The sequence below is a fragment of the Salmo salar genome, chromosome 06, assembly GCF_965601325.2.
Source record: "Salmo salar chromosome 06, fSalSal1, whole genome shotgun sequence".
Lineage (NCBI taxonomy): Eukaryota > Metazoa > Chordata > Actinopteri > Salmoniformes > Salmonidae > Salmo > Salmo salar.
The window spans coordinates 79,115,001-79,136,681 of NC_138296.1; the positions used below are offsets into that span (position 1 = coordinate 79,115,001).

General features: G+C 46.8%; 1 protein-coding gene across 5 annotated transcripts in view; it reads left to right on the forward strand.

Moving 5' to 3' along the window:
- Positions 1–21,681, forward strand: part of LOC106608079 (ena/VASP-like protein) — a 141,544-nt gene that overhangs the window by 21,391 nt on the left and 98,472 nt on the right. The window contains exon 1 of one of the 5 annotated variants that reach the window (XM_082976997.1): positions 5,723–6,823. The exons of the other annotated variants lie outside the window; for them this stretch is intronic. The gene's annotated coding sequence lies outside the window, so the exon portion shown is untranslated. Of the gene's footprint in view, positions 1–5,722; positions 6,824–21,681 lie in introns of those variants that run through there. 5 annotated transcript variants of the gene reach the window in all.

Consider the following 21,681-nt stretch of genomic DNA (forward strand, 5'->3'; position numbering starts at 1 on the left):
TTTCTAACCTGTTCTCTTGCTCTCTTTCAATTCATTTCAATGGGGCTTTACTGGCATGGGAAATAAGCAATAAATAAAAGTGAGAAGAAACAAATTTAATAACATCAATTTAATAACATCAACCATCAACCAAAAAGTATTAGAAATTACCAGTAAACTTTGCACTCAAAACGGTTTAAAAAAGATAAAGGCATTTCAAGTGTTATATTATCAGCTACAGTATGTACACTGTTTTAGCAATGTGAAAATAGTTGCAGTACGAACAGTGGGGGAAGATAAATAAACAGACAAATATTAGTGGTATTTACAATGTTGTTTGAGCTCCACTGGTTGACCTTTTCTCATGGCAACGGGCCACAAATGTTGCTGATGTGATTGCACCTTGTGTTATTCCGCCTAACGGATATGGGAGTTTATCGATGTTTGATTTGTTTTCTAATTCTTTGTGTCTGTGTAATCTGTGGAAGCTACAGTACCAGCCCAAAGTTTGGACACACCTACTCATCCCAGGGTGTTTCTTTATTTTACTATTTTCTGTAGAATAATAGTAAAAACATCAAAACTATGAGATAACTTATATGGAATCATGTAGTAACCAAAAAAGTGTTAAACAAATCAAGATATTTTATATTTGAGATTCTTCAAAGTAGCCACCCTTTGTTTTGATGACTGCTTTGTACACTTTTGAAATTCTCTCTAGTCACCTGGAATGCATTTCAGTGAACAGGTGTGCCTTGTTAAACGTTAATTTGTGGAATTTCTTTCCTTCTTAATAATGCGTTTGAGCCAATCAGTTGTGTTGTGACAAGGTCGGGTGGTGTATAGAAGATAGTCCTATTTGGTAAAAGACCAAGTCCATGTTATGGCAAGAACAGCTCAAATAAGCAAAGAGAAACAACAGCCCATTGTTACTTTAAGACATGAAGGTCAGTCAATAAGGAACATTTCAAGAACTTTAAAAGTTTCTTCGAGTGCAGTCGCAATAAACATCAAGCGCTATGATGAAACTGGCTCTCATGAGGATCGCCACAGGAAAGGAAGACCCAGAGTTACATCTGCTGCAGAGGATAAGTTCATTAAAGTGAACTGCACCTCAGATTGCAGGCCAAATAAATTCTTCAAAGAGTTCAAGTAACAGACACATCTCAGCATCAACTGTTCAGAGGAGACCTCGTGAATCAGGCCTTCATGGTCCAATTGCTGCAAAGAAACCACTACTAAAGGACACCAATAAGAAGAAGAGACTTGCTTGGGCCAGGAAACACGAGCAATGGACATTAGACCGGTGCAAATATGTCCTTTGGTCTGATAAGTCCAAATTGGAGATTTCTGGTTCCAACCGCCATGTCTTTGTGAGACGCAGAGTAGGTGAACGGATGATCTCAGCATGTGTGGTTCCTACCGTGAAGCATGGAGTAGGAGGTGTGATGGTGTGGGGGTGCTTTGCTGGTGACACTGTCAGTGATTTATTTAGAATTCAAGGCACGCTTAACCAGCATGGCTACCACAGTATTCTGCAGCAATGCACCATCCCATCTGGTTTGCACTTAGTGGGACTATCATTGGTTTTTCAACAGGATAATGATCCAAAACACACCTCGAGGCTGTGTAAGGGCTATTTGACTAAGAAGCAGACTGATGGAGTGCTGCATCAGATGACCTGGCCTTCATAATCACCCGACCTCAAACCAATTGAGATGGTCTACGATGAGTTGAACCGCAGAGTGAAGGAAAAGCAGCCAACAAGTGCTCAGCATATGTAGGAACTCCTTCAAGACTGTTGGAAAAGCATTCCTCATGAAGCTGGTTGAGAGAATGCCAAGAATAATTCATATTTTATTTGTTTAACACTTTTTTGCTTACTACATGATTCCATATGTGTTATTTGTGGGTTCGATTCCCACGGGGGGCCAGCACAGAAAAAAATATATATATAGTATTATAAAAAAATGTTTAATGAAATGTATGCATTCACTACTGTAAGTCGCTCTGGATAAGAGCGTCTGCTAAAATGACTTAAATATAAAATGACTTAAATGTACATTTCATAGTTTTAATGTCTTCACTATTATTCTACAATGTAGAAAATATTAAAAATAAATAAAAACCCTTGAACGAGTAGGTGTGTCCAAACTTCCGACTGGTACTGTATACAGTTGAAGTCGGACGTTTACATTCACCTTAGCCAAATACATTTAAACTCAGTTTTTCACAATTCCTGACATTTAATCCTCGTAAAAATTCCCTGTCTGAGGTCAGTTAGGATCACCACTTTACTTTAAGAATGTGAAATGTCAGAATAATAGTAGAGAGAATGACTTATTTCAGCTTTTATTTCTTTCATCACATTCCCAGTGGGTCAGAAGTTTACATACACTCAATTAGTATTTGGTAGCATTGCCTTTAAATTGTTTAACTTGGGTCAAACGTTTCGGGGAGCCTGCCACAAGCTTCCCACAATAAGAATTTTGCTCCCAGGATGAACCAGGATGAACCAGACTTGTGGAGGTCTACAATTTTTTTTTCTGAGGTCTTGGCTGATTTCTTTTGATTTTCCCACGATGTCAAGCACTGAGTTTGAAGGTAGGCCTTGAAAAACATCCACAGGTACACCTCCAATTGACTCAAATGATATCAATTAGCCGATCAGAAGCTTCTAAAGCCATGACATCATTTTCTGTAATTTTCCAAGCTGTTTAAAAGCAAAGTCAAGTTAGTGTATGTAAACTTCTGACCCACTGGAATTGTGATACAGTGAATTATAAGTGAAATAACCTGTCTGTAAACAATTGTTGGAAAAATGACTTGTGTCATGCACAAAGTAGATGTCCTAACCGACTTGCCAAAACTATAGTTTGTTAACAAGAAATTTGTGGAGTGGTTGAAAAACAAGTTTTAATGACTTCAACCTAAGTGTATGTAAACTTCCGACCTCAACTGTATGTCTCTAATGTGGTCATAGAGGTTAGGAAGTGGTTAGGAAGAGGTTGTGGTGTGTGCACATATCCTGTCTTCTCCTGAGAGCCATGTCTGCCTATGGCTACCTTTCTTAATAGCAAGGCTATTCTCACTGGGTCTGTACATAGTCAAGGATTTTCTTAAATTTGGGTCAGGTATTCTGCCACTCTGACAGATAGCATTCCAATTTGCTAAATTTTTTCGGTTGATTCTCTCTCTCTCTTTCTCTGTCCCTATTTTCTTTTTGCCTATAGGCCGAACTGTAGATCTGTTATTTTCTCTCTCTCCCTCTTTAACCCTCTCTTTCTGTCATAACTCATAGAAACACCTGCTACCCTATGGGTGTCCACCAGACTACATCATGTCTTTAGACTCCTTGCCTTCACATGAGAGTTCACTGTGTCAGCAGTCACACATCACTTGGTTTAAATCATGCAAAAACAAAGTGTTGGAGAAGAAAGTAAAAGTGCAAAATGTGCCATGTAAAAAAGCTAAGTAAGTTCCTTGCTCAGAACATGAGAACATATGAAAGCTGGTGGAGAACATATGAAAGCTCTGCAAGGGGAACAACTACTCCAAGTAGTGGGAGTGACTCCAAGCTAGGGAGTGACTACTGTACTGTACTGTCTGTGGTGCTTTATGGAGGGCACTGTATCTAACCTTTACACTGTACTACCACCTCATTAGCTAGCTAGGGAGTGACTACTGTACTGTCTGTGGTGCTTTATGGAGGGCACTGTATCTAACCTCTACACTGTACTACCACCTCATTAGCTAGCTAGGGAGTGACTACTGTACTGTCTGTGTGGTGCTTTATGGAGGGCACTGTATCTAACCTCTACACTGTACTACCACCTCATTAGCTAGCTAGGGAGTGACTACTGTACTGTCTGTGGTGCTTTATGGAGGGCACTGTATCTAACCTTTACACTGTACTACCACCTCATTAGCTAGCTAGGGAGTGACTACTGTACTGTCTCTGTGTGGTGCTTTATGGAGGGCACTGTATCTAACCTCTACACTGTACTACCACCTCATTAGCTAGCTAGGGAGTGACTAATGTACTGTCTGTGGTGCTTTATGGAGGGCACTGTATCTAACCTCTACACTGTACTACCACCTCATTATCTAGCTAGGGAGTGACTACTGTACTGTCTGTGTGGTGCTTTATGGAGGGCACTGTATCTAACCTCTACACTGTACTACCACCTCATTAGCTAGCTAGGGAGTGACTACTGTACTGTCTGTGTGGTGCTTTATGGAGGGCACTGTATCTAACCTCTACACTGTACTTACACCTCATTAGCTAGCTAGGGAGTGACTAATGTACTGTCTGTGTGGTGCTTTATGGAGGGCACTGTATCTAACCTTTACACTGTACTACCACCTCATTAGCTAGCTAGGGAGTGACTAATGTACTGTCTGTGGTGCTTTATGGAGGGCACTGTATCTAACCTCTACACTGTACTACCACCTCATTATCTAGCTAGGGAGTGACTACTGTACTGTCTGTGTGGTGCTTTATGGAGGGCACTGTATCTAACCTCTACACTGTACTACCACCTCATTAGCTAGCTAGGGAGTGACTACTGTACTGTCTGTGTGGTGCTTTATGGAGGGCACTGTATCTAACCTCTACACTGTACTTACACCTCATTAGCTAGCTAGGGAGTGACTACTGTACTGTCTGTGGTGCTTTATGGAGGGCACTGTATCTAACCTTTACACTGTACTACCACCTCATTAGCTAGCTAGGGAGTGACTACTGTACTGTCTGTGGTGCTTTATGGAGGGCACTGTATCTAACCTCTACACTGTACTACCACCTCATAAGCTAGCTAGGGAGTGACTACTGTACTGTCAGACTTGATTTGCGCTAATTGAAAATGTATCATTGGGGCGGCATTTAGTCTAGTCGTTAGCGCGTTGGACTAATAACCAAAAGGTTGCAAGATCAAATCCCCGAGCCGACAAGGTAAAAATCTGTTGTTCTGTCCCTGAACAACGCAGTTAACCTACTGTTCCTAGGCTGTCATTGTAAACAAGAATTTGTTCTTAACTGACTTGCCCAGATAAATAAAATAAAAAAATCAGCCCCTACAAAAATATCCATTAATAATAATTCAAATTTCCTGTTGCCGCAGGATTCTTTTATTGCTGTAGCAAACTGGCTCAAGTTAAGATCCTACATCTGTATTTGTGGTGGTAATGTGGCAATGGGAGGTTCCATCATGTACTCTCAGTACTTTCACACCTGTTCAAATAACGATGCTTCAGATATTTATTTAAACCAGAGATGCATTGGTATCTCCATTTACCCACCTGTGTGCTTCTCTATGAATGCACTGTGTGTGTGTGTGTTGTGTGTGTGTGTGTGTGTGTGTGTGTGTGTGTGTGTGTGTGTGTGTGTGTGTGTGTGTGTGTGTGTGTGTGTGTGTGTGTGTGTGTGTGTGTGTGTGTGTGTGTGTGTGTGTGTGTGTGTGTGTGTGAGAGACAGATCTGTAATGTAGCTCCACCCCACCCTGGCATGCCACCTTGAATCAGGTCCGAGAAAGATGGGAGCAATCAGATGAATTAACGTCCGTCGCTCCTCTTCCCTCGTTCCGCGCAGGCTTACGCATCCCTGGCTCCGCCAATCAGAGCCCTGGAAGAGGACAGGAGAGGGATGAGAGGAGAGGGAGGAGAGGACCAGCAGCCTCGGGGGCTGGCGGCCCACCGCTCATATCACAGCTGGGAGGGGAGAGGGGGAGACGGGGATGGAGGGGGAGGGGGAGGCGGTAATCCAGTGAGACACACAGAGGAGAGAGGCAGTGTAAGGGCAACGCCTCACAGCACCGGGAATCTCTTTCTCTCTGTTACACTACCGCGCTCTCTCTCGCTCTACCACTCTCGCTCTCTCTCTCCCTCTTTTTCTCTCTCTCTCTCTCTCTCTCTCTCTCTCTCTTTTCTCTCTCTCTCTCTCTCTCTCTCCCTCTTTTTCTCTCTCTCTCTCTCTCTCTCTCTCTTTTTCTCTCTCTCTCTTTCTCTCTCTCTCTCCACTCGAACGTCAAAAAAAGGGCTCTCATCTCTCATTCAGTGCTCTCAGACTCGACTGAGGGCTGCTTTAGCATTGTTAATTTATTCTCTTTTTCTCTCTCTTTCTCTTTTATATTCTCTCCTTTTTCTAAAATATCCCTGCTGTGGAAGAGGATGCATTGGTGAAAAAGGACCCAGAAAATGAAACGGTTTTTACTTGCGGCCTTTTTTTCTCTCAAGGAGTTCTCATTGGAAATGTCTTTGTTCTTTTATTTGTATTTATTCATGTATGTCCTCTCCGCTCCTTGTACGGCTGTGTTGCTACTAGGGAAAAAGGTTAGTGTGTCTGTGAGGAGCCAGCAGAAGTGATCGAGGGACTCTGCGTGAAGAGAGGAGAGGGGGATGTCTGGCTGTATCGCGCTGTGACTGTGAATCCACGACGACCCCAGAGAGACGGTGACTGGGATGCCATCGTTAACTTTAGAACTCTCTCGTTAACTAACGCCACAGCCTGGAACGCCACAGCCTGGAACGCCACAGCCTGGAACGGACAGATCAGGGATAAGGAAAGAAGAAAGAAAAGAGACACAGCGAAAGGAAAGAAATCCTTCCACCGTTCCTGTAGCAGGGTTGTGCTGTGCGTCTGATGTGCGGTAGCTGCCAAGCACCATGGATATAAATGTGCAGTCTCACCGATTCTACTTCCCTCAGATCTACTGTACTGAGGCTGTACCTGCTGGAGCCCAGGTCCAGGTCACAGCGCAGGAGTTTAAAGTCAGGTAGGTTACTGTACTGAGGCTGTACCTGCTGGAGCCCAGGTCCAGGTCACAGCGCAGGAGTTTAAAGTCAGGTAGGTTACTGTACTGTACAATGTACTGGGTACCACTGGGTTGGTTACTGTGAAGCTACGCTAGGCTGGGCTGGATAGGGTACCACTGGGTTGGTTACTGTGAAGCTACGCTAGGCTGGGCTGGATAGGGTACCACTGGGTTGGTTACTGTGAAGCTACGCTAGGCTGGGCTGGGTAGGGCACCACTGGGTTGGTTACTGTGAAGCTACGCTAGGCTGGGCTGGGTAGGGTACCACTGGGTTGGTTACTGTGAAGCTACGCTAGGCTGGGCTGGATAGGGTACCACTGGGTTGGTTACTGTGAAGCTACGCTAGGCTGGGCTGGATAGGGTACCACTGGGTTGGTTACTGTGCAGCTACGCTAGGCTGGGCTGGATAGGGTACCACTGGGTTGGTTACTGTGAAGCTACGCTAGGCTGGGCTGGGTAGGGTACCACTGGGTTGGTTACTGTGAAGCTACGCTAGGCTGGGCTGGGTAGGGCACCACTGGGTTGGTTACTGTGAAGCTACGCTAGGCTGGGCTGGATAGGGTACCACTGGGTTGGTTACTGTGAAGCTACGCTAGGCTGGGCTGGATAGGGTACCACTGGGTTGGTTACTGTGAAGCTACGCTAGGCTGGGCTGGATAGGGTACCACTGGGTTGGTTACTGTGAAGCTATGCTAGGCTGGGCTGGATAGGGTACCACTGGGTTGGTTACTGTGAAGCTACGCTAGGCTGGGCTGGGTAGGGTACCACTGGGTTGGTTACTGTGAAGCTACACTAGGCTGGGCTGGATAGGGTACCACTGGGTTGGTTACTGTGAAGCTACGCTAGGCTGGGCTGGATAGGGTACCACTGGGTTGGTTACTGTGAAGCTACGCTAGGCTGGGCTGGGTAGGGTAACACTGGGTTGGTTACTGTGCAGCTACGCTAGGCTGGGCTGGATAGGGCACCACTGGGTTGGTTACTGTGCAGCTACGCTCGCTGTAATACTCTAATGCAGGGTCTCTTAAACAATGGGTCAGGACCCAAAGTGGTCCCTGGGCATGTGAGAGGTGTCTCTAGTTATGAGAATGCATCAATGATCACACACTATTTCTTCTTAATTTGGTTTGTTGGAGGACGGACAATTTCTCATTTGGGTCTTGAGCTGAAAAAGTCTAAGAAGCCCTGTATCTACTTTACTACGTCTGCATCTCAAAAGACATCATTCATTATCATTTCCCTATCTAGTAGAGATGTGTTGTGTTCCCTGCTATCAGTAGTACATCCCTGTGTCTATTAGAGAGCAGGGGCTTTGATGGGATTGCAGATTGATGTACAGATACAATTGCAATGTACAGAACTAATCTCTATCCTATGGAATAGACAGCCATGTCTGTTCTGTTCTATACATTGTGTTTATACATATGAGCCAGCTGTGAATGGTTGTCCTTGCAGAGGGGCAGGGGTAGAATGGTAATGTGTTAGCTGGGCAGTCAATGTCCTGGTAGGGGGATGAGGAAGGAGGAGCAGAGGAGAGAGGAAGAGAAGAGAGGAAAGAAGAGAGAAGGAAAGAGAGGAGGAGAAGAGAGAAGGAAAGAAGAGAGAAGGAAGGAGAGGAGGAGAAGAGAGGAAAGAAGAGAGAAGGAAAGAGAGGAGGAGAAGAGAGAAGGAAAGAAGAGAGAAGGAAGGAGAGGAGGAGAAGAGAGGAGGAGAAGAGAGAAGGAAAGAGAGGAGGAGAAGAGAGAAGGAAAGAAGAGAGAAGGAAGGAGAGGAGGAGAAGAGAGGAGGAGAAGAGAGAAGGAAAGAGAGGAGGAGAAGAGAGGACAGAAGAGAGAAGAAACGAGAGGAGGAGAAGAGAGAGAAGGAAAGAGAGGAGGAGAAGAGAGAAGGAAAGAAGAGAGAAGGAAGGAGAGGAGGAGAAGAGAGGAGGAGAAGAGAGAAGGAAAGAGAGGAGGAGGAGAGATGACAGAAGAGAGAAGAAACGAGAGGAGGAGAAGAGAGGAAAGAAGAGAGAAGGAAAGAGAGGAGGAGGAGAGAGGAAAGAAGAGAGAAGGAAGGAGAGGAGGAGAAGAGAGGAAAGAAGAGAGAAGGAAAGAGAGGAGGAGGAGAGAGGAAAGAAGAGAGAAGGAAGGAGAGGAGGAGAAGAGAGGAAAGAAGAGAGAAGGAAAGAGAGGAGGAGGAGAGAGGAAAGAAGAGAGAAGGAAGGAGAGGAGGAGAAGTGAGGAAGAGAAGAGAGAAGGAAATAGAGGAAGAGAGGAAAGAAGTGAGAAGGAACGAGAGGAGGAGAAGAGAGAAAAGAAGAGAGAATGAACGAGAGGGAGAAGAGAGAAGGAACGAGAGGAGGAGAAGAGAGGAAAGAAGAGAGAATGAACGAGAGGGGGAGGTGTTGATGGCTTGTAAAGAAGCTTGCCAAGACTGCTGGGGTGATGACAATGGTGTTGTTGTGTTTTGTTTGTCTCTGAGGGCTGCTGCGGTGGCCGTGTGTTGTGGCTGGCAGCGACTGTGACTGTTTGTTCTTTCTGCCTGCCCTCTCTTTTCTCGCTTCTCTCCGCCGCTCCACCTCTTCTTCTCTTCCTTCTTTCCTCCACTCCTCGTAAACGCTCGCAGCTCCTATGGTGCCTTGGAGCATCCTTCCCTGATATGGCCGCTGTCGTCATGGTTGCAGAGTGCTCAGAGACACACGGTTAGATATTCTGTAAAGTGTTGTCTTCAGCACCATCTTTGTTATCGAACATGATTATGTCTGGCTGTTGTATCAGAATCACCTTTATTCACCAAGTATATTTACACAGACCCATAATCTGCTTCAGTGTGAAGGTGCTATCCGTAACTGACAATAGATAAACAGAATACAGACACAAGTCCACATAGACATCATACAGATGTAGGAACTTACTTTGAGACAGTTTGCTACAGCAGGACAATAATTATTAAGCAACAGGAAATGTGAATTATTATGTGGATGATAATGAATGGACATTTTTGTAGGGTTGGTACATTTTTCATTTTGGCAAATGAAGTCTGACATTTCAAAGTGGAAATTAAAAACTTTAAAATACTTTTTAAAACTCAAATACACTACACATTTGCATTTAATGCTGTGCAGGAACATTCTCAGCAACCAAAGAGTGACCAAATTAAGATCTTACATTTGTACCGAATATACAATGTCGGTACAGTAAACATAAAACGTAAAACTCTGGAGTATAGGCTGATTACAGTGGGAATATACCATTTACAGAGGGGATATATATAAGCAAAGGGAGGGATGCTACCATGGGACCTACAGGAAATACAGTGCATATACAGTGTTGTGCGGAGGTGTGCAGATTTGTCATAATCGTGTATGTAGGTGGCTGTCACGTCCTGACCAGTAAAAGGGGTTATTTGTTATAGTAGTTTGGTCAGGGCGTGGCAGGGGGTGTTTGTTTTGTGTGTTTCGGGGTTTTGATGTGTGTTCTATATTTTATATTTCTATGTTCATTCTATGTTCCCTATCTATGTTTTGTATTTCTGTGTTTTGGCCTGGTATGGCTCTCAATCAGGGACAGCTGTACATCGTTGTCGCTGATTGGGAGCCATACTTAGGTAGCCCTTTTTCCACCTGTCTGGTGTGGGAAGTTGTTTTTGCATTGCTGTGAGTAGCCTGCGAAACTGTTCGTTCGTTGTGTTGCTTCTTGTTTTGGTTTTTGCTGGTTCACCGTTTATATTAAAGTATGATGAACCCAACCCACGCTGCGCCTTGGTCTCATTCCAACAACGGACGCTACAGTGGCAGGGAAGTCAGGCGCAGGAGAAACCAAATTGGTCAAACTGGAGTATTTAACCTGTTGGGGGTAGGGGGCAGTATTGACACGGCCGGATAAAAACATACCCGATTTAATCTGGTTACTACTCCTGCCCAGTAACTAGAATATGCATATAATTATTGGCTTTGGATAGAAAACACCCTAAAGTTTCTAAAACTGTTTGAATGGTGTCTGTGAGTATAACAGAACTCATATGGCAGGCAAAAACCTGAGAGGATTCTATATGGGAAGTGGCCTGTCTGACAAGTTGTTATTCATCTGGGCTCTTTTTATTGAAGACTGAGGATCTTTGCTCTAACGTGACACTTCCTACGGCTCCCATAGGCTCTCAGAGCCCGGGAAAAAGCTGGACGATATCGAGGCAGCCTCTGGCTGACACACATTATCGCTTTTGGCAAGTGGCCGATCAGAGTACTATGGGCTTAGGCGCGTGCCCGAGTCGACCCCATGCTTTATTTTCTTTCGTCTGTTTACCTAAACGCAGATTCCCGGTCGGAATATTATCGCTTTTTTACGAGAAAAATGGCATAAAAATGGATTTTAAACAGCGGTTGACATGCTTCGAAGTACGGTAATGGAATATTTAGAATTTTTTGGTCACGAAATGCGCCGTGCTCGTAACCCTTATTTACCCTTTCGGATAGTGTCTTGAACGCACGAACAAAACGCCGCTATATGGATATAACTATGGATTATTTGGGACCAAACCAACATTTGTTATTGAAGTAGAAGTCCTGGGAGTGCATTCTGACGAAGAACACCAAAGGAAATAACATTTTTCTTATAGTAAATCTGACTTTGGTGAGTGCTAAACTTGCTGGGTGTCTAAATAGCTAGCCCTGTGATGCCGGGCTATCTACTGAGAATATTGCAAAATGTGCTTTCACCGAAAAGCTATTTTAAAATCGGACATATCGAGTGTATAGAGGAGTTCTGTATCTATAATTCTTAAAATAATTGTTATGCTTTTTGTGAACGTTTATCGTGAGTAATTTAGTAAATTCACCGGAAGTTTGCGGGGGGTATGCTAGTTCTGAACGTCACATGCTAATGTAAAAAGCTGGTTTTTGATATAAATATGAACTTGATTGAACAAAACATGCATGTATTGTATAACATAATGTCCTAGGTGTGTCATCTGATGAAGATCATCAAAGGTTAGTGCTGCATTTAGCTGTCTTCTGGGTTTTTGTGACATTATATGCTAGCTTGAAAAATAGGTGTCTGATTATTTCTGGCTGGGTACTCTGCTGACATAATCTAATGTTTTGCTTTCGTTGTAAAGCCTTTTTGAAATCGGACAATGTGGTTAGATTAACGAGAGTCTTGTCTTTAAAATGGTCTAAAATAGTCATATGTTTGAGAAATTGAAGTAATAGCATTTCTAAGGTATTTGAATAACGCGCCACAGGATTCCACTGGCTGTTACGTAGGTGGGACGATTTCATCCCGCCGGCCCTAGAGAAGTTAATAACAAAAAACAAACTCCAAAACCAAAGTACACCGATACAAAATACACACGTACATAACATCACAAACAATTACCGACAAGGACATGAGGGGAAACAGAGGGTTAAATACACAACATGTAATTAATGGGATTGGAAACAGGTGTGTAGCAAGACAAGACAAAACCAATGGAAAATGAAAAACTGATCAATGATGGCTAGAAGACTGGTGACGTCGACCGCCGAGCACCACCGAGCAAGGAGGGGCATCGACTTTGGTAGAAGTCGTGACGAGATTAGTGCGGTAAAGTGCAGATTAGTATTTCAGGTCATTGATGACAAGGTGCAGTAAATGGCCCAATGCAAAGTCACTCAATCCCTATGAGCCCAATGGGTGGTTAATGAGGGCCACAGCATGGGGGAAGAAACTGTTCAGGTGGTTTTGGTCATGATTCATCTAAACCATCTACCAAAGCGCAGTCTTTAATAGATGGGGTGTCCAGGGTGGGCAGGGTGTCCAGGGTGGGAAAGGTGTCCAGGGTGGGCAGGGTGGGAAGGGTGTCCAGGGTGGGAAAGGTGTCTAGGGTGGGAAGGGTGTCCAGGGTGGGCAGGGTCAGCGATCATCTCACCTGCACTCTTCCTTGTCCTGGAGGCGCTGCAGTTTGCCCTTGTAGCGGGCAGATGCATACCCAAACAGACCCAAATTGTCCGAGAGAGTTGGAGTTTCTCCATCTGGCGCAGATAGTATGTCCTTGGGTACTTTTTAGTACTTTTGTCCTTGGGTTTTTGAGGTGTTGGAGGATGTAGTGAAGGTCCATGTTGACGGCGTCGTCCACAGAACTATCGGCTCTGTAGGCAAACTTCATGGGGTCAAAGAGGGCGTGGGTGGTGGTTTTGAGATGGGACAGGACCAGGAGCTCAAAGGTTTTCATGATGATCGAGGGGAGCGCTATAGGTCTGTAGTTTTTAATCAGAAACATTTATGTGTAACTGTTTCATCCATCCATCTATTCCTTCATCCATCCCTCCGTCCATCCCTGTCTCCATCCAAGTTTCAGATTTTACCCAGTAGTAATCTGGTGTGCGATCGCTGGTCAGATTTCTCCTCTCTAACTGATGACTAGATCAGCTTTGACAGACTGAGTTTTCCGCTGGTAAGCAGCTTTCAAAACAACCAGCCCAGGAGGGCTATGTACAAATTATGGCGGAGGGCAGGGAGAGGTGAGGGGAGTGGTGATTAAAGGGAGATATCTTGCAGCGCTGCTGGCTCCACCCCCAAGCCTTATATGGACGTCCTGCCCCAACAAGGCAAGCCTGTGGATCATTAAGCCATGGAGTGCTTGGGGATAAAAGAGGAAGCGGGCTGCACAAACAGGGAGAGGACTGAGAGGGAAACCTGTGTTATGGAGAGTGTGAAAAGAGAGAGAATTATCTGTGTGATTACCCATTGTGACCTGGACTGTCTGATTACCCCCACTGTGTACCGAACCGGTTTGGCTGAGGACCTGAGTTTTAGGATTACCCCTGGAGAACGGAACGGACAACGAGAGCGGATTGTGGACTGTGAACTGGCTGCTGAATTCCCCCCTTTCCCACAGTGTGCAAATCTCCCTATTAAATTCCCCATTTGTATTCTAGTTGTGCTTCGTGTGCATGTTTGGTTATTGAACTGGTGACGTGGAAACCCCACCCCCTTGAACCTGCTACCCAAACCAAGTTCAATAACTACACAGACACGGAGCACAATGAAAGCATTGATGAAACAGCTGCTGGAGGAACATTGTCAGCAGACCACTCTCCTGCGAGCTGAACTCAACCAGCTGACAGCTGCCCAGGCTGGTATGGTGGCAGGCGCAGCAGTCTCTCACCCCAAACCCAGTAGGTTTATAATGAAGCTGACAGAGGCTGACGACATCGAGGCTTACCTCCAAGCCTTCGTGAGGACGGCGGCTAGGGAGAAATGGCCGCATGAGCAATGGGCCAGCCTGCTAGAACCCTTCCTGTCAGGCACGGCACAGAAGACCTATCAGGATCTGACGGTTGACCAGGCGACGCATTGTGAGGGGCTGAAAAAGGAAATCCTGCGCCGGTATGGTTACACCCTGATTAGCAGGGCACAAAGATTCCATGATTGGGCGTATGATGCTACAGCGTCCCCCCGATCACAAATGCATGATCTAATTAGGCTGGCCAAGAGCTGGCTAACTGTTGAACCACTGACACTCACGCCCATCAAGAAAGGGGTCATAGATACATTTCTTGACTCTCTCCCATTCGAAGCTTAAAAGTTAGCAAGCCAAGCTAACCCTCATAGTGCAGATCAGCTGGTGGAACTGGTGGAAGGTCAACAGGTGGCAACCACGGAAGGCTGAACACTCCACTCGCCCAAAGGAGCGGAAAAGAGCAGAGGACCACACCAGGACCACGGCCAAGGATGGGGGGGCACCAACAGCCAGCTCTCCGAGATTACGCCTTTTCTTGAACCCAGGCAGCAGGAAGTGCTACGAGTGTGGTGAGCCGGGACACATCACCTGGAACTGTCCAAACCACTATGTCCCAATTCCTTCGGCCTCGGCCAGTGAGGTAGCCACCGGGCATCCCTGCGGCTTGCTGATGGCATGCTGGGCTGAGGAGAGTGGTCCTTCCCCTGTCACCCCGGTAAGAGCCAACGGAAAGTACACCACGGCACTTGTGGACTCTGGGAGTATGGTGACCCTGATCCGACCTGACTTCGCCCAGTCCCCGAACCTGACTGACACCGTGGCCATCACGTGTATACACGATGAGACCAAGGACTACCCTACCCACACTCCTCCACCTACAGACCACAAAGGGACAACACACATGGCCAGTGGGAGTCGTTCTGAACCTGCCTGTGCCGGTCCTTATCGGAGGGATTTCCTGATGTTCCGCCAACTATGGACCAGTATGTCCGGAGACGGGGGGGAACCGAGGGAACCAGAAGGGAGGAGAAATCCGGAGAGTTGGGAGGGACGCCAGAAGGAGGGATGCCCTGATGTGTGGATTCTAGGAAGTGGAGACATGTCATAGAGACATGTCTGGGAGACATGTTTCCGATGGACCATGAGGTGGCGCCAGAGCCCGCCTGTCTAGTGGGCTAGTTTGACACGGACCAATTGGAGGATCCCAACCTGGCCAGCGCTCTCCAGCAGGTGACCGTGGTGGACGGAAAGCCCATGGATGGGGTAAGTCAGATCAACTACCCCCATTTTTCTATAAAGAAGAAATTGCAGTATCAGGTCGTGAAGAAGAATGACGAATGTATGGAGTTGTTGTTGGTTCCCCGTCCCTTTGTACAATCTGTCCTGTAGTTGGCACACTCCCACCTTCTTGGGGCTTACCTAGGGGTGGAGAAGACCTTAGACCGGATCAAGGCACGATTTTACAGGCCGGATGTGAAGAGAGCAGTGGAAGATTACTGCCACAGTTGCCTGGAGCACCAGCAGGTGACGCCAAAACCACACTTTTGCGGCCCCTTAACCTCACTAGGGTAGGGGGCAGCATTTGAAATTTTGGATGAAAAGCGTGCCCAAAGTAAACTGCCTGCTACTCAGGTCCAGAAGCTAGGATATGCATATAATTGGTAGATTTGGATAGAAAACACTCTAAAGTTTCCAAAACTGTTCAAATAATGTCTGTGAGTATAACGGAACTGATATGGCAGGCGAAACCCCGAGGACAAACCATCCCAAAAAAGAAAATGTTCAGCTTACCACTGTTTCAATGGCTTGAACTTTAATTATAAGCCCAAATTTTGCGCTCTGCAATTCCACTGGATGTTGGCCAGGTGGGACGGTAGCGTCCCACACCCCCTATAGAGGTTAATTCCCCTATGCATTATTTCAGTCCCTTTCAGCAGGATTGCAATGGACCAGGTGGGACCTCTACCCAAGAGCAACCGAGGGCACAAATACATCCTGGTGATTCTGGATTATGCCACCAAGTACCCGGAAGCCATTCCCCTGCGCACCATGGCCACCAAGGGAATCACATGTGAGTTAGACATGCTGTTCTCCCGAATAGGCATCCCCGACGAGATATTAACCGACCAGGGAACCCCGTTCATGTCGCGAATCATGAAGGATCTCTGCAAACTAATGAAAATAACCCAATTGTGCACCTCAGTGTATCACCCGCAGACTAATGGGTTGGTTCAATCGAACCCTGAAGTAGATGCTAAAGAAGGTGATGAAGGAGGACGGAAAGAATTGGAACCAGCTGCTACCCTACCTGATGTTCTCGATTCAAAAAGTTCCCCAAGCTTCAACAGGATTCTCTCCCTTTGAACTCCTGTATGGGAGACGACCCCAAGGACTGCTGGACGTGGCTAAAGAAGCCTGGGAACAGCAACCGTCACCCCATTGAACCATGGTGGAGCACGTGGAAGACATGAGAGACCGGATGGCAACCCTGTGGCCCATGGTACGGGAACACATGTTGGAAGCCCAGGAGGCCCAAGCGCAGGTGTACAACAGAGGGGCACAACGAAGAGACTTCCAGCCAGGAGACAAAGTGTTGGTGTTAGTCCCCACCTCAGAATGTACGTTTTTGGCCAGATGGAACGGGCCATACGAAGTCCTTGAGAAGGTGGGTGAAGCTAACTATAGAGTCAGAGAACCGGAACGTAGGCATCTGACCCATATTTACCATGTGAATTTGTTAAAGAAATGGAATGCACGTGATGTACTCTACTCTTTTTCCCCGAAGAAGGCTACCACAGAGACCAAGCCAGCGATGGTGCCACTGGGGGAGCAGCTGAGCCAAGCACAGAAGGAGGAGCTGACGGAGTTGGTTGGCCTGAACCAGGATGTGTTCTCCAGTGAACCAGGACACACCGATCTGTTCCAGCACAGCATCATCACCGAACCTGGGAAAAAGGTGAAGTTGAGACCCTAACGCATACCGGAAGCAAGGAGAGAGGCTGTCAGGACAGAGGAAAAAACGATGTTGGAAGCTGATATTATCGAAGAGTTGAATAGTGAGTGATGCAGCCCCATAGTCTTCGTGCTGCAACCAGATGGCACCATTCGCTTCTGTAATGATTTTAGAAAGGTCAATTAAATCTCAATGTTTGACGCCGACCCCATGCCACGAACTGATGAATGGCTAGGGACCGCCTGATTTATCAGCACGCTCGACCTGACGAAGGGTTATTGGTAGGTGCCCTTAGCTCCTGAAGTACGGGAGAAAACTATATTTGCCAACCCTGATGTGCTGTTCCACTACAAGTAGCTGCCCTATGGGTTGCATGGGGCCGGGTCCAGAATGATTGTGATTCATGGGAGCGAGTGGGAGACACATCTAAACCAGGTGAGCACGGTATTGCAGGCCTTACGGGGGGCGGGGCTAACAGCTAACCCAAGGAAATGTCAGCTCGGCCTGGGGGAGGCTGAGTACCTGGGGTATTCGATCGGGAGGGGATGTGTCAAATCCCAGGCGAAGGAAATGTCAGCTCTGCCTGAGGGAGGCTGAGTACCTGGGGTATTCGATCGGGAGGGGATGTGTCAAACCCCAGGCGAAGGAAATGTCAGCTCTGCCTGAGGGAGGCTGAGTACCTGGGGTATACGATCGGGAGGGGATGTGTCAAACCCCAGGCGAAGGAAATGTCAGCTCTGCCTGAGGGAGGCTGAGTACCTGGGGTATTCGATCAGGAGGGGATGTGTCAAACCCCAGGCGAAGGAAATGTCAGCTCTGCCTGAGGGAGGCTGAGTACCTGGGGTATTCGATTGGGAGGGGATGTGTCAAACCCCAGGCGAAGGAAATGTCAGCTCTGCCTGAGGGAGGCTGAGTACCTGGGGTATACGATCGGGAGGGGATGTGTCAAACCCCAGGCGAAGGAAATGTCAGCTCTGCCTGAGGGAGGCTGAGTACCTGGGGTATACGATCGGGAGGGGATGTGCCAAACCCCAGGCGAAGGAAATGTCAGCTCTGCCTGGGGGAGGCTGAGTACCTGGGGTATACGATCGGGAGGGGATGTGCCAAAGTTTGTGGGGTGGACTAGCTACTACCGGAGATTTATTCCCCACTTTGCCTCCCTAGCCAGCCCCCTGATAGTTCTGACCAGGACCCGAGTTTTAGGAAGGGAGGAGAACGGAACGGAGAACGGAACGGACAATGAGAACAGATTGTGGACTGTGAACTGGTTGCTGAATTCCCCCCTTTCCCACAGTGTGCAAATCTCCCTATTAAATTCCCCATTTGTATTCTAGTTGTGCTTCGTGTGCGTGTTTGGTTATTGAACTTGGTGACGTGGAAACCCCACCCCATTGAGTCTGCTACAATATAGTAAGTTAGAGCCACGGTAGAGGGCTATGTAGCTACAGTAAGTTACTGCCACGGTAGAGGGCTATGTAGCTACAGTAAGTTACTGCCACGGTAGAGGGCTATGTAGCTACAGTAAGTTACTGCCACGGTAGAGGGCTATAGTAAGTAACAGATACAGGGGTTAGAGCAGTGGTTGATGTAGAAGCACAAGAACCACCACCCCTTATCTTCCACTGCTTCAGTACTGGTATCTCTTACAACACCGCCTCTAAACATTAACCCTGGTGCAGTATATAATTGTGAGAACCAGTATTTTCAAGCACTTGGCTAGAAGGCTGGAGCGGTTTAGTACATCTACAGATTATCCAGACATAGTTCACTCTCTTATTACAGTAAAAGGCATGGAGGAAAAGCCAGCGTATGCTGTGTTTTCCCTCGGACGGCTGTCCAGCATGGGTCTCTGTGGTCAGAGGGATAATCCTTTGACTCCTGTTTGATTTAGGCAAGGCCCTTGCAGTCAGTCACTGCTTCAGTCAGGATACTGTTACCAGAGAGAGGAGAGGAATAAGGACGTAGAGAGAGAAGGATAAAAGGGCGACAGAAAGAGAGAGAGGCAAAGAAGAGAGAAGCGGAGAAGGAGTGAGAGGGAAAAGAAGAGGGAAGGGGCAGAGACATAAAGGAGGTGAAGGAAAGAAGAGAGTCTCTCAGTTGTCTGTGTGGTGTTAACAGCTAACTGGCTAGCAGCTCCTCTCATTTCTCTCGTCTCTAACACGTTGTGAGAAAAACACCCCAAATCACCATCACGGCGTGAAAATATTAACGAGGCTATAAAGTCCAAATCATTTCAGCTCCTTTACCAATGTTAATGTTTCATAAATCTGGACTTATGCAATAGACTGTTACTAACTGAACCACAACTGTTCACTTGACACAGACAAATAAACACACTCACACACACACACACACTGACGATATGTGGCTGGAAGTGAATGAATGGAAATAAACCATTCTGTTGAATTTTCATTTCTTCATTATGTACTGATGCATACTGCATGCTTATTTTAACTGTTCCTGCACTGTGACGGCTGTGTGTGTGTGTGTGTGTGTGTGTGTGTGTGTGTGTGTGTGTGTGTGTGTGTGTGTGTGTGTGTGTGTGTGTGTGTGTGTGTGTGTGCGTGTGCGTGTGTTTTACACATACCTGTGAGTACATACAACAAGTAGGTCACATGGGGAGAGGCGTGGTGCCGTGAGGTGTTACTTTATTTGTTTTTTGAAACCAGGTTTGCTGTTCACTTGCGCTATGTAAGATGTGTGTGTTAGAGCAGGCATCAGCTGACTCACACTAAGCTAAGCAGGAAATGGACACAGCTTTATATCTTGATCAATAAGCATGTTATTAATACACAGAGAGAGGGACAGAGAGAGAGAGGGACATAGAGAGGGAGAGAGAGAAGAGACTGCAGGGAAATTAGAGAGGAGAGAGACTGCAGGGACATCAGAGGGAGCGGAGGGAGAGAGAGAGAGAGAGACTGCAGGGAAATCAGAGAGGAGAGAGAGACAAGAGACTGCAGGGAAATCAGAGAGGAGAGAGACTGCAGGGACATCAGAGGGAGCGGAGGGAGAGAGAGAGAGAGAGAGAGAGACTGCAGGGAAATCAGAGAGGAGAGAGAGACAAGAGACTGCAGGGAAATCAGAGAGGAGAGAGACTGCAGGGACATCAGAGGGAGCGGAGGGAGAGAGAGAGAGAGACTTCAGGGAAATCAGAGAGGAGAGAGAGACAAGAGACTGCAGGGAAATTGGAGAGAGAAAGAGAGAGAGACGAGAGAGAGACTGCAGGGAAATCAGAGAGGAGAGAGAGAGAGGAGAGAGACTGCAGGGATATCAGAGAGGAGAGAGAGAGAGGAGAGAGACTGCCGGGATATCAGAGAGGAGAGAGAGACTGCAGGAAATCAGAGGGTGCGGAGAGAGAGACGGAGAGAAAGAGAGAGAGAGGAGAGACTGCAGGGAAATCAGAGAGGAGAGAGAGACTGCAAGGAAATCAGAGGGTGCGGAGAGAGAGACGGAGAGAAAGAGAGAGAGAGGAGAGACTGCAGGGAAATCAGAGAGGAGAGAGAGACTGCAAGGAAATCAGAGGGTGCGGAGAGAGAGACGGAGAGAAAGAGAGAGAGAGAAGAGACTGCAGGGAAATTATAGAGAGAAAGAGAGAGAGAGGAGAGACTGCAGGGAAATCAGAGAGGAGAGAGAGAGAGAGAGAGAGACTGCAGGGAAATCCGAGAGAGAGAGATATACTGCAGATAAATCAGAGAGAGGGGAGAGAGACTGCAGGGATATCAGAGAGGAGAGAGAGAGACTGCAAGGAAATCAGTGGTTGGGGCGAGAGAGAGACGGGAGAGAGAGAAGAGACTGCAGGTAAATTGGAGAGGAGAGAGAGAGACTACAGGGAAATCAGAGAGGACAGAGAGATAGAGACTACAGGGAAATCAGAGAGGACAGAGAGATAGAGACTACAGGGAAATCAGAGAGGACAGAGAGATAGAGACTACAGGGAAATCAGAGAGGACAGAGAGAGATAGAGACTACAGGGAAATCAGAGAGGACAGAGAGAGAGAGACTACAGGGAAATCAGAGAGGACAGAGAGAGAGAGACTACAGGGAAATCAGAGAGGACAGAGAGATAGAGACTACAGGGAAATCAGAGAGGACAGAGAGAGAAGGAAGAGAGAGAGATACTGCATGGAAATCAGAGGAGAGAGACTGCAGGGATATCATGGAGAGAGAGGCTGCAATGGAGAGTGGAGAGAGAGAGAGGGAGAGAGAGAGACTGCAGGGAAATCAGAGGACAGAAAGAGAGAGAGAGGGAAGAGAGAGAGAGAGAGAGAGATACTGCTTGGAAGTCAGAAGAGAGAGAGAGGAGAGAGACTGCAGTGATATCATCGAGGAGAGCGAGAGACTGCAGTGATATCATAGAGGAGAGAGAGAGAGAGAGAGAAACTGCAGGGAAATCAGAGAGAAAGGAGAGAAAGAGAGAGAGAGAGACTGCAGGGAAATCAGATAAGAGAGATAGAGAGGAGAGAGACTGCAGGGATATCAGAGAGGAGAGAGAGAGGAGAGAGACTGCAGGGAAATCAGATAAGAGAGAGAGAGGAGAGAGACTGCAGGGAAATCAGAGAGGAGAGAGACTGCAGGGAAATCAGAGAGAAAGGAGAGAGAGAGAGGAGAGAGACTGCAGGGAAATCAGAGAGAAAGGAGAGAGAGAGAGAGAGAGAAAAGAGAGACTTCAGGGAAATGAGAGAGAAAGGCGAGAGAGAGAGGCTGCAGCGATATCAGAGAGTGGAGAGAGAGAGCGATGTC